Source organism: Arachis hypogaea, chromosome 12 (genome assembly GCF_003086295.3).
Source record: "Arachis hypogaea cultivar Tifrunner chromosome 12, arahy.Tifrunner.gnm2.J5K5, whole genome shotgun sequence".
NCBI classification, from domain to species: Eukaryota; Viridiplantae; Streptophyta; class Magnoliopsida; order Fabales; family Fabaceae; genus Arachis; species Arachis hypogaea.
Window position 1 is genome coordinate 55,267,906 of NC_092047.1, and position 14,126 is coordinate 55,282,031.

At 40.4% G+C, this 14,126-nt stretch overlaps 1 non-coding gene across 1 annotated transcript; it reads right to left on the reverse strand.

Moving 5' to 3' along the window:
* Window positions 1-4,791: 4,791 nt before the first annotated feature.
* Window positions 4,792-4,899, reverse strand: LOC112731391 (small nucleolar RNA R71). The gene has a single exon (XR_003167170.1). It is a non-coding gene; the product is annotated as a small nucleolar RNA R71 (small nucleolar RNA).
* Window positions 4,900-14,126: the final 9,227 nt, after the last annotated feature.

Consider the following 14,126-nt stretch of genomic DNA (forward strand, 5'->3'; position numbering starts at 1 on the left):
GGCTAAAATATGAACTAAAGTGCAACATGCAGAAATATAGTAAAAATACATGAAAATAGCAATGTATAAGTACTGAGAAAATAAAAATAAAAATAAAGAGAAAAATACAGAAAAGTAGCAAAATAAAGTAAAAGAGTCTGTAGTGGTTCACCAAAAAATATACGCCAAAGATGGCGACCTCCCCACACTTAATATGAAGCATCGTCCCTGATGCTCACTCAAGCAGGGTGTGAAGGGGTGTCATCACTGGAAGGATGGGTAGCTAGAGTCTCTGTGGTGGTGGTCTGAGGATCAGCCTGCTGCAGAGGATGTGCTGACTGAATAGGAACCTCTGGATCTGCAGCCTGAATCCGAGGCGGGGCCTCCTGATGTGATACAGCCTTCTCTGTGCCTGCCTGTGCAGCCTCTCTCTGTGGATGAGTCTCCGTCTCATGATCATCCGCCTCCTCCTCAGATGGCTCGGATGGGGTATCAGGCTCGGAGGAGATGTCGCTGCCAGAACGGATCATCAGCTTCAGGTGCTCATAGCATCGCTTGCTGCGACGCTCAGATCTCTCGTAACGCCACTGGTTGCGGCGCTCCATCTGGTCTAGCTGCTGAAACAGGTGGTGCACTAAGTGATAAACTGGCTCGGAGGCAGGTGGAGGTGTAGTGGTGGTAGCAGGGATAGCTGTAGAAGAAGAGGGGTGATGAGCGGATAATTTATACGCTTTTTGGCATTGTTTTTAGTATGTTTTTAGTAGGATCTAGTTACTTTTAGGGATATTTTTGTTAGTTTTTATGTTAAATTCACATTTCTGGACTTTACTATGAGTTTGTGTGTTTTTCTGTGATTTCAGGTATTTTCTGGCTGAAATTGAGGGACTTGAGCAAAAATCAGATTCAGAGGTTGAAGAAGGACTGCTGATGCTGTTGGATTCTGACCTCCCTGCACTCAAAGTGGATTTTCTGGAGCTACAGAACTCCAAATGGTGCGATTCCAATTGCGTTGGAAATTAGACATCCAGGGCTTTCCAGAAATATATAATAGTCCATACTTTGGCCGATTTTAGAGGACGCAAAAGGGTGTTGAACGCCAGTTCTACGCTGCAGTCTGGAGTTAAACGCCAGAAACACGTCACGAACCAGAGTTGAACACCAAAAACACGTTACAACTTGGCGTTCAACTCCAGAAGAAGCCTCTGCACGTGTAAACTTCAAGCTCAGCCCAAGCACACACCAAGTGGGCCCCGGAAGTGGATTTATGCATCAATTACTTATTTCTATAAACTCTAGTAACTAGTTTAGTATAAATAGAACTTTTTACTAGTCTTTTAGACATCTTATGATTTTTAGTTCATCTTTAGATCATATTGATCACGTTTGGGGGCTGGCCTCTCGGCCATGCCTGAACCTTCATCACTTATGTATTTTCAACGGTAGAGTTTCTACACACCATAGATTAAGGTGTGGAGCTCTGCTGTTCCTCATGAATTAATGCAAAGTACTACTGTTTTTCTATTCAATTCAACTTATTCCGCTTCTAAGATATTCATTCGTACTCTAACATGAATGTGATGAACGTGACAATCATCATCATTCCCCCACGAACGCGTACCTGACAACCACTTCCGTTCCACCTTAGATTGGATGATTATCTCTTGGATCTCTTAATCAGAATCCTCGTGGTAAAAGCTAGATTGATGGTGGCATTCATGAGAATCCGGAAAGTCTAAACCTTGTCTGTGGTATTCCGAGTAGGATTCAGGGATTGAATGACTGTGACGAACTTCAAACTCGCGAGTGTTGGGCGTAGTGACAGACGCAAAAGGAGGGTGAACCCTATTCCAGTATGATCGAGAACCTTAGATGATTAGCCGTGCTGTGACAGAGCATTTGGACCTTTTTCACAAGAGGATGGGATATAGCCATTGACAACGATGATGCCCTCACATACAGCTTGCCATGGAAAGGAGTAGGACTGATTTGATGAAGACAGCAGGAAAGCAGAAGCTCAGAGGAACGAAAGTATCTCTATACACTTATCTGAAATTCTCACCAATGAATTACATAAGTATTTCTATCTTTATTTTCTATTTATTTATTATTTATTTTCGAAAACTCCATAACCATTTGATATCCGCCTGACTGAGATTTACAAGATGACCATAGCTTGCTTCATACCAACAATCTCCGTGGGATCGACCCTTACTCACGTAAGGTTTTATTACTTGGACGACCCAGTGCACTTGCTGGTTAGTTGTGCAAAGTTGTGAAGTTATGTTTGGACCATGGTATGGTGCACCAGTTATTGGTGCCATTTCCAGGGAGAGAAAGAACAACAAATTTTACAACCTCAGAGTAACAATTTCGCATACCAAGTTTTTGGCGCCGTTGCCGGGGATTGTTTTGAGTTTGGACAACTGACAGTTCATCTTGTTGCTCAAATTGGGTAACTTTCTTTTCGTTTTCTTTTCAAAAAAAAATATTTTTATATTATGTCTTTCAGAATTTTTAAGAATGAATTCTAGAATTTCATGAAGCATGTGAAGCCTGGCTGGCTGTAAAGCCATGTCTAAATTCTTTTGGACTGAGGCTTCCAAACCATCTTCATAGAGGCAAGTTAATTTGATAATTAATGAGCAGTATATCTGAGCTACATGCTGAAGCTTGGCTGGCCATTGGCCATGTCTAGTGTTTTGGACCGGAGCTTTCATTGAAAGCTTGGCTGGCTAGTGAGCCATGTCTAATTCCTGGACTGAAGTTTTAGACTAAGAATGCAAGATTCCTGGAATTCATATTAAAAATTTTGGAATCCTTATTTTTCATTTTCAAATTAATTTTCGAAAAATAATAAAAAAAATTAGAAAATCATAAAAATAAAAAAATATTTCATGTTTCTTGTTTGAGTCTTGAGTCAAATTGTAAGTTTGGTGTCAATTGCATATTCATTTTGTATTTTTCGAAAATTCATGCATTCATAGTGTTCTTCATGATCTTCAAGTTGTTCTTGGTAAATCTTCTTGGTTGATCTTGATGTTTTCTTGTTTTGTGTCTTTTCTTGTTTTTCATGTGCATTTTTGCATTCATAGTGTCTGAACATGAAAGATTTCTAAGTTTGGTGTCTTGCATGTTTTCTTTGCATATAAAAATTTTCAAAAATATGTTCTTGATGTTCATCATGATCTTCAATGTGTTCTTGGTGTTCATCTTGACATTCATAGCATTCTTGCATGCATTCATTGTTTTGATCCAAAATTTTCATGCATTGAGCCTTTTTCATGTTTTTCTCTCTCATCATAAAAATTCAAAAATAAAAAAAATATCTTTCCTTTTTTCTTTCAGAAATTTCGAAAATTTGGATTGACTTTTTCAAAAATTTTTAAAATTCAATTGTTTCTTATGAGTCAAATCAAATTTTCAATTTAAAAATCTTATCTTTTTCAAAATCTTTTTCAAAAATCATATCTTTTTCATTTTTCTTATTTATTTTCGAAAATTTTAAAAATATTTTTTGAAAAAATCTTTTTCTTAATTTTACATCATATTTTCGAAAATATCATCAACAATTAATGTTTTGATTCAAAAATTTCAAGTTTGTTACTTACTTGTTAAGAAAGATTCAAACTTTAAGTTCTAGAATCATATCTTGTGATTTCTTGTGAATCAAGTCATTAATTGTGATTTTAAAAATCAAATCTTTTTCAAAACTAATTTCAATCATATCTTTTCAAAATTATTTTTTTTATCTTACCTTTTTCAAAATCATATATTTTTAATCATACCTTTTCATATCATATCTTTTTCAAATATCTTTTCTAACTTCTTATCTTTTCAAAATTGATTTTCAAATCTTTTTCAACTAACTAATTGACTTTGTGTTTGTTTCTTATCTTTTTCAAAACTACCTAACTAACTTTCTCTCTCTAATTTTCAAAAATCTCTTCCCTCTTTTTCAAAAATTCTTTTTAATTAACTAATTGTTTCAATTTTTAATTTTAATTTGATTTCATTCCTAATTTTCGAAAATCACTAACCCCTTTTCAAAATTTTATTTTCAAAAATCCTCCTTCTCTCTCATCTCCTTCTATTTATTTATTCATCTACTAACACTTCATCTCACCCAAATTCGAACCCCCTCTTCCATCTGTGTTCGAATTTTCTCTTCTTCCCTTCTTTACATTACATTCTTTTCTTCTTCTACTCACACAGGGGAACCTCTATACCTGGGTAAAAAGGATCCCTATTATTATTATTTTTCTGTTCCCTCTTTTTCATATGAGCAGGAGCAAGGACAAGAACATTCTTGTTGAAGCAGACCCTGAACCTGAAAGGACTCTAAAGAGAAAACTAAGAGAAGCTAAAATACAACAACCCAGAGATAACCTTACAGAAATTTTCGAACAGGAAGAGGAGATGGCAGCCGAAAATAATAATAATACAAGGAGGACGCTTGGTGACTTTACTGCACCTAATTCCAATTTACATGGAAGAAGCATCTCCATCCCTACCATTGGAGCAAACAATTTTGAGCTTAAACCTCAATTAGTTTCTCTGATGCAACAAAACTGCAAGTTTCATGGACTTTCATCTGAAGATCCCTTTCAGTTCTTAACTGAATTCTTGCAGATCTGTGATACTGTTAAGACCAATGGAGTAGATCCTGAAATCTACAGGCTCATGCTTTTCCCTTTTGCTGTAAGAGACAGAGCTAGAGTGTGGTTGGACTCTCAACCCAAAGATAGCCTGAACTCTTGGGATAAGCTGGTCACGGCTTTCTTAGCCAAGTCTTTTCCTCCTCAAAAGCTGAGCAAGCTTAGAGTGGATGTTAAAACCTTCAGACAGAAAGAAGGTGAATCCCTCTATGAAGTTTGGGAGAGATACAAGCAACTGACCAAAAAGTGTCCTTCTGACATGCTTTCAGAATGGACCATCCTGGATATATTCTATGATGGTCTGTCTGAATTAGCTAAGATGTCATTGGATACTTCTGCAGGTGGATCCATTCACCTAAAGAAAATGCCTGCAGAAGCTCAAGAACTCATTGACATGGTTGCTAACAACCAGTTCATGTACACTTCTGAGAGGAATCCTGTGAGTAATGGGACGCCTCAGAAGAAGGAAGTTCTTAAAATAGATACTCTGAATGCCATATTGGCCCAGAATAAAATATTGACTCAGAAAGTCAATATGATATCTCAAAGTCTGAATGGAATGCAAGCTGCATCCAACAGTACTCAAGAGGCATCTTCTGAAGAAGAAGCTTATGATCTTGGAAACCCTGCAATAGCAGAGGTGAATTACATGGGTGAACCATATGGAAACACCTATAATCCCTCATGGAGAAATCATCCAAATCTCTCATGGAAGGATCAACAAAAGCCTCAACAAGGCTTTAATAATGGTGGAAGAAACAGGTTTCGCAATAGCAAGCCTTTTCCATCATCCACTCAGCAACAGACAGAGAATTCTGAGCAGAATCCATCTAGCTTAGCAAATTTAGTCTCTGATCTATCGAAGGCCACTGTGAGTTTCATGAATGAAACAAGGTCCTCCATCAGAAATTTGGAAGCACAATGGGTCAGCTGAGTAAAAGGATCACTGAAATCCCTCCTAGTACTCTCCCAAGCAATACAGAAGAAAATCCAAAAAGAGAGTGCAAGGCCATTGATATGACCATCATGGCCGAATCCAAGGAGGAAGGAGAGGACGTGAATCCCAAGGAGGAAGACCTCCTGGGACGTCCAGTGATGAATAATTAGTTTCCCTCTAAGGAACCAAAGGAATCTGAGACTCATCTAGAGACCATAGAGATTCCATTGAACCTCCTTATGCCATTCATGAGTTCTGATGCGTATTCTTCTTCTGAAGAGAATGAGGATGTCACTGAAGAACAAGTTGCCAAGTTCCTTGGTGCAATCATGAAGCTGAATGCCAATTTATTTGGTAATGAGACTTGGAGAGATGAACCTCCCCTGTTCACCAATGAACTAAATGCATTGGATCAATTGAGATTGCCTCAGAAGAAACAGGATCCTGGAAAGTTCCTAATACCTTGTACCATAGGCACCATGACCTTTGAGAAGGCTCTATGTGACCTGGGGTCAGGAATAAACCTCATGCCACTCTCTGTAATAGAGAAATTGGGAATCTTTGAGGTACAAGCTGCTAAAATCTCATTAGAGATGGCAGACAATTCCAGAAAACAGGCTTATGGACAAGTAGAGGACATGTTAGTAAAGGTGGAAGGCCTTTACATCCCTGCTGATTTCATAATCCTAGATACTGGGAAGGATAAGGATGAATCCATCATCCTTGGAAGACCCTTCCTAGCCACAGCAAGAGCTGTGATTAATGTTGACAGAGGTGAATTAGTCCTTCAATTGAATGAGGACTCTCTTGTGTTTAAAACTCAAGGTCATCCTTCTGTAAACATGGAAAAGAGGCACAGTAAGCTTCTCCCACTGCAGAGTCAACCAGATCCCCCACAGTCAAACTCTAAGTTTGGTGTTGGGAAGTCTCAATAATGCTCTGAACATCTGTGACGCTCCATGAGAACCCACTGTCAAGCTACTGACATTAAAGAAGCGCTTGTTATTTCATGTTTTATTAGATTCATGATCATGTGGAGTCACAAAATAAGTATAAAAATTGAAAATGAAATCAAAAAAATAGCAGAAGAAAAATCACACCCTGGAGGAGGATCTTATTGGCGTTTAAACGCCAGTAAGGAGCATCTGGCTGGCGTTCAACGCCAGAACAGAGCATGGATCTGGCGTTGAACGCCCAAAACAAGCAGCATCCTGGCGTTCAGATGCCAGGAATGCACACTGAGGAAAGCTGGCGCTGAACGCCAGAAACAAGCATAGAATTGGCGTTCAATGCCAGAAACATGCTGCATCTGGGCGCTAAACGCCCAGAACAAGCACAAATTCGGCGTTTAAACGCCAGAATTGCATGCAAAGGCATTTTACATGCCTAATTGGTGCAGGGATGTAATTCCTTAACACCTCAGGATCTGTGAACCCCACAGGATCAACTCAGCATCTGTGGACCCCACAGGATCCCCACCTACCACAACTCATTCTCTTCCCTCTTCTCATTCATCCTCTCTTCCCAATAAATACTATTCCCCAAAACTCTTCACCAATCACCTCAATCTCTCTTCCCTATCACCATTTCACCACTCACATCCATCCACTCTTCCCCATAAACCTACCTCATACACTCCACATACCTTCAAAATTCAAAATCAATTTCTCACCCAAACCCACCCTATATGGCCGAAACTAAACGCCCCTCCCCTCCCTATATAAAGCCTTCCATTCTTCCTCATTTTCACACAACACAACCCTCTCTTCCCCTTCTTGGCCGAATACACCTCTCCCTCCTTTCCTTCATATTTTCTTCTTCTTCTTCATCTATTCTTTCTTCTCTTGCTCGAAGGCGAGCAATATTCTAAGTTTGGTGTGGTAAAAGCATAAGCTTTTTGTTTTTCCATTACCATTGATGGCACCTAAGACCGGAGAATCCTCTAGAAAAGGGAAAGGGAAGACAAAAGCTTCCACCTCCGAGCCATGGGAGATGGAAAGATTCATCTCCAAAGCTCATCAAGACCACTTCTATGATATTGTGGCCAAGAAGAAGGTGATCCCCGAGGTCCCTTTCAAGCTCAAGAGAAATGAGTATCCGGAGATCCGACATGAAATCCAAAGAAGAGGTTGGGAAGTTCTAACAAACCCCATCCAACAAGTCAGAATTCTAATGGTTCAAGAGTTCTATGCTAATGCATGGATCTCTAGGAACCATGATCAAAGTAAGAACCCGAACCCAAAGAATTATCTCACCATGGTTCGGGGGAAATACTTAGATTTTAGTCCGGAAAATGTGAGGTTGGTGTTTGACTTGCCTATGATGCAAGGAGATGCACGCCCCTACACTAGAAGGGTCAACTTTGATCAAAGGTTGGACCAAGTCCTCATGGACATATGTGTGGAAGGAGCTCAATGGAAGATTGACTCAAAAGGTAAACCAGTTCAACTTAGAAGACTGGACCTTAAGCCTGTGGCTAGAGGATGGTTGGAGTTCATCCAACGCTCCATCATCCCACTAGCAACCGATCTGAAGTTACTGCGGATCGGGCCATCCTGATCCATATCATCATGATTGGAGAGGAAGTAGAAGTTCATGAAGTCATCTCCCTTGAACTCTACAAAATAGCCGAAAAGTCCTCCCCCTTGGCAAGGCTAGCTTTCTCTCATCTTATTTGCCACCTATGTTACTCAGCTGGAGCTTTCAGAGAAGGAAACATTCCCATTGAGGAAGAGAAGCCCATCACTAAGAAAAGGATGGAGTAAACAAGAGAGCCCACTCATGGAGCTCAAGAAACGCATGAGGAAGCTCACCATCAAGAAATCCCTTAGATACCTCAAGGGATACACTTTCCTCCACAAAATTTTTGGGAGCAAATCAACACCTCCCTAGGAGAATTAAGTTCCAACATGGGACAATTAAGGGTGGAACATCAAGAGCACTCCATCATCCTTCATGAAATTAGAGAAGATCAAAGAGCTATGAGGGAGGAGCAACAAAGACAAGGAAGAGACATAGAAGAGCTCAAGGACATCATTGGTTCCTCAAGAAGGAAACGCCATCATCACTAAGGTGGACTCATTCCTTGTTCTTAAATTCTCTGTTTTTCGTTTTCTTTATGTTAAGTGCTTATCCATGTTTGTGTCTTATTACATGATCATTAGTATTTAGTAACTTTGTCTTAAAGTTATGAATGTCCTATGAATCCATCACCTCTCTTAAATGAAAAATGTTTTAATTCAAAAGAACAAGAAGTACATGAGTTTCGAATTTATCCTTGAACTTAGTTTAATTATATTGATGTGGTGACAATGCTTCTTGTTTTCTGAATGAATGCTTGAACAATGCATATGTCTTTTGAAGTTGTTGTTTAAGAATGTTAAATATGTTGGCTCTTGAAAGAATGATGACAAGGAGACATGTTATTTGATAATCTGAAAAATCATAAAAATGATTCTTGAAGCAAGAAAAAGCAGCAAAGAACAAAGCTTGTAGAAAAAAAAAAGAAAAAAATAGCGAAAAAAAAAAGAGAGCAAAAGCAAGCAAAAAAAGCCAAAAGCTCTTAAAACCAAAAGGCAAGAGCAAAAAGCCAATAACCCTTAAAACCAAAAGGCAAGGGTAAATAAAAAGGATCTCAAGGCTTTGAGCATCAGTGGATAGGAGGGCCTAAAGGAATAAAATCCTGGCCTAAGCGGCTAAACCAAGCTGTCCCTAACCATGTGCTTGTGGCGTGAAGGTGTCAAGTGAAAACTTGAGACTGAGCGGTTAAAGTCAAGGTCCAAAGCAAAAATAGAGTGTGCTTAAGAACCCTAGACACCTCTAATTAGGGACTTTAGCAAAGTTGAGTCACAATCTGAAAAGGTTCACCCAATTATATGTCTGTGGCATTTATGTATCCGGTGGTAATACTAGAAAACAAAGTGCTTAGGGCCACGGCCAAGACTCATAAAGTAGCTGTGTTCAAGAATCAACATACTGAACTAGGAGAATCAATAACACTATCTGAACTCTGAGTTCCTATAGATGCCAATCATTATGAACCTCAATGGATAAAGTGAGATGCCAAAACTATTCAAGAGGTAAAAAGCTACAAGTTCCGCTCATCTAATCGAAGCTATGTTTTATTGATAGTTTGGAATTTATAGTATATTCTCTTCTTTTTATCCTATTTGATTTTCAGTTGCTTGGGGACAAGCAACAATTTAAGTTTGGTGTTGTGATAAGCGGATAATTTATACGCTTTTTGGCATTGTTTTTAGTATGTTTTTAGTAGGATCTAGTTACTTTTAGGGATGTTTTTATTAGTTTTTATGTTAAATTCTCATTTCTGGACTTTACTATGAGTTTGTATATTTTTCTGTGATTTCAGGTATTTTCTGGCTGAAATTGAGGGACTTGAGCAAAAATCAGACTCAGAGGTTGAAGAAGGACTGCTGATGTTGTTGGATTCTGACCTCCCTGCACTCAAAGTGGATTTTCTAGAGCTACAGAACTCAAAATGGCGCGCTTCCAATTGCGTTGGAAAGTAGACATCCAGGGCTTTCCAGCAATATATAATAGTCCATACTTTGGCCGAGTTTAGATGACGCAAAAGGGCATTGAACCCCAGTTCTACGCTGCAGTCTGGAGTTAAACATCAGAAACATGTCACGAACCAGAGTTGAACGCCAAAAACACGTTACAACTTGGCGTTCAACTCCAGAAGAAACCTATGTACGTGTAAACTTCAAGCTCAGCCCAAGCACATACCAAGTGGGCCCCGGAAGTGGTTTATGCATCAATTACTTATTTCTGTAAACCCTAGTAACTAGTTTAGTATAAATAGAACTTTTTACTAGTCTTTTAGACATCTTATGATTTTTAGTTCATCTTTAGATCATATTGATCACGTTTGGGGGCTGGCCTCTCGGTCATGCCTGAACCTTCATCACTTATGTATTTTAAACGGTAGAGTTTCTACACACCATAGATTAAGGTGTGGAGCTCTGCTGTTTCTCATGAATTAATGCAAAGTATTACTGTTTTTCTATTCAATTCAACTTATTCCGCTTCTAAGATATTCATTCGTACTCCAACATGAATGTGATGAACGTGACAATCATCATCATTCCCCACGAACGCGTGCCTGACAACCACTTCCGTTCCACCTTAGATTGGATGATTATCTCTTGGATCTCTTAATCAGAATCCTCGTGGTATAAGCTAGATTGATGGCGGCATTCATGAGAATCTGGAAAGTCTAAACCTTGTTTGTGGTATTCCGAGTAGGATTCAGGGATTGAATGACTGTGACGAACTTCAAACTCGCGAGTGCTGGGCGTAGTGACAGACGCAAAAGGAGGGTGAACCCTATTCCAGTATGATCGAGAACCTCAGATGATTAGCCGTGCTGTGACAGAGCATTTGGACCTTTTTCACAAGAGGATGGGATGTAGCCATTGACAATGGTGATACCCTCACATACAGCTTGCCATGGAAAGGAGTAGGACTGATTGGATGAAGACAGCAGGAAAGCAGAAGCTCAGAGGAACAAAAGCATCTCTATACACTTATCTGAAATTCTCACCAATGAATTACATAAGTATTTCTATCTTTATTTTCTATTTACTTATTATTTATTTTCGAAAACTCCATAACCATTTGATATTCGCCTGACTGAGATTTACAAGATGACCATAGCTTGCTTTATACCAACAATCTCCGTGGGATCGACCCTTACTCACGTAAGGTTTTATTACTTGGACGACCCAGTGCACTTGCTGGTTAGTTGTGCGAAGTTGTGAAGTTATGTTTGGACCATGGTATGGTGCACCAGTTATTGGAGCCATTGCCAGGGAGAGAAAGAACAACAAATTTTACAACCTCAGAGTAACAATTTCGCATACCAAGGGTCCGGCAGATGGTGTGGTTGTCTCATCGGTAGGAGTGAGGAATGGAGGTCTGTAGCCAAAAGCCAGAAAGTTCCTACTGTGAGGGATAATTTTCTTGCATTCTGTAGCAAGTGGCTTCTCATCAGCATCCTCCCAAGGCACGTCAGCTCGATGGCCAAGCTGTGTAATCAGATATGGAAAGGGGAGAGTGCCTCGAACGTGGACCTTGGCCATGTAGTATCGAATGAAGCATGGCAGGTACAGGTCCTTACCCTCCATCACACACCATAGGAGGGTGATCATAGCAGCAGGTAGCTCCGTCTCGTGAGTACTCGGCATAATAAAGTTGCTTAGGATCTGATGCCATAGCCGAGCCTCATCATTTAAGTATGCCCGCTTGATTCCCTTAGGCATGGTGGTGTTCTAACCCATGACCCATGGAAAAGTCGGGTCAAGGGCTATCCTTGCCTTGACGGCATCCCAGTCAAACTTCATGAAGCGCATGTCCTCCTCAGCCTTTTGATAACCATCTAGCTGATCGGATTTAGGCAGGAGTTTCAGAATATCCTCCATGGCCTCTTCAGTGACCAGTATCTGCTTTCCTCTTAGGTTGACTGCATCTAGAGAAGTTTTGAAGTAATTGCAGTAAAATTCCCTTACCCAAGATGCATTGACCTCAGTCAGATTTCTCTCCAGTAAGAACCAGCCTCTTTGTTTGATCTGATCAGAGGTGTATTGCTGGAGTTCTTCTGGGATTTTCAGAGTCCTCTCCAGGTACAGGTTCCTGGAGTTTGCAAACACCGGATACTTCAGCTCGCAATATTGGTTTGTAAACTTAATGGGATCAGTAGCAGGGAGTAGCTGGTCGGCCTTCTCCTGCGGGGTAAAGTGTTTCTCCCGCTAGGAGTAATCATGCATGAGGTTCGGGATGGACATGGAGGATTCTCCTCTTTTTTGTTTGCCAGTTGTTGCCTTTTCTTTTCCTTTTCTTTTGGTGTCAGACATCCTGAAAAACAGAAAACCAGGATATAATAAAAACAGGAAAAACAAGTATGCAAATCACAAAATAAGTATATAGTGGCAAAGGAGTAGTGGAGTGATGAAAAAGAGTTAAGTAAATGTGTATTAAGGATTGAATAGTAGTTAAAAGTCTGAGAAGAAAAATTAACAATCCAAAATGTAATAGAAATCATGTTAATTAGGAAAAATTATCATCAGGCCTTGGTTAGAAGGTTAAAGAGAATAGTGAAAAATCAAAAGAGATGTTTTGAAAGATTAGCTTGGTTAGGAATGAAAAGAGTTTAGGAATTTAAAATTAGTGAATTAGTAAAAAGTGGGTTAGAGTAAGTGGCATGATGATCATTTTCTAAGTAACATGCATTTTCAATTAGAAGCTACAGTTAACTCATATCCAAACAAGGGAATCAGGTTGATGATGAATCAAAAATTGGAAGCTAAACATCAAAAATGCAGATTATGAACCAGGAAATCAAAAAGAATATGAAAGCCTGCCCTGGTATTCATGAATTGGTTTGGTAAAAGCAGAGTTCAAAGTGCCAAAACCAAGACATGAATGGAAATAAAACAATTTATAGAAAATTGGGCAGCATTCCGGCTAAAATTCGATGCTCTCGGAAAATAAACAGTAAGCAGAATAGTTCATATAAAATAAAACAAACTGCAATTAGATATAATTGGTGTGAACAAGAAAGAACATTTGTAATAGCAGCATGAACAGTAAGAACGGCATATGAACAATACTAACATCACAGCAATCAGCAGAATTACGAAAAATATAAAACAATAAGCACGAACAGCGCAATTAATCAGGCCTAAATCCACTAACCACATCCTAGGCTACCTAACCACCTAGAATCCACTACAACATGCATATCTAACTAGCCTAATTATGAACGTAAACAGAAAAATATGGTATTAACTACGACTTGAAAGAAGGGTGGTGTTCGGCAGAACCTGGTAGGCGGATGAATGAAAGTGGGGCAGAGGGAAGGCTGGGGGATGGTGTTGGCGGCGGCTGACGCGGCGGTTGAGGGTGGTTGGCGCGGCGGTGGTTGTTTGGAGGCAGGGGTTTCGGGTAGGTTAATGGGGGTAGGGGTTAAGGGAGAAGGAAGGGAGGGGGGTGTGGGTGGTGGGTGGGGGCGCGACGGTGACGACGGAGCGGTGGGGGTGGTGGTCGCAGAGGTGGACAGTAGTGGTGGAGGGAAGAAGAGGAGAGAAGAAGAAGAAAGAGGGAAGGGAGAAGGGTGTGGCGCGGCGGCAGGGTCTGGGTGGTCGACGGTGGCGTGGGTGGTGGCTGGAAGTTGGTGGTGGTGGTTGGTTTGCAGAGAAGAGAGGAAGGAGAAGGGGTTGGGGGGCGCGAATGGGTAGGGTTTCGCATGGCTGGGGGGTTATCGAATTTGAATCCACGCGATCGCGTGGGGCACGCGGTCGCGTGGCTGGGGTGGAATGGGGGTTGACGCGATCACGTGTGTGATGCGATTGCATGGAATGGGAAAAAGGATGAGTGACGCAGTCGCATGAGGCATGCGACCGCGTCGCTGGAAATTGTGCTAAACGCGCAATTCCAGCGTTGTTTTAGCGCAACTCTCTGTCTCCTTTGGGGTGTTGTGCAATCCATGCGACGCGATCGCGTCGCTCACACTGTCGCGTAGGATTGATGTTGTG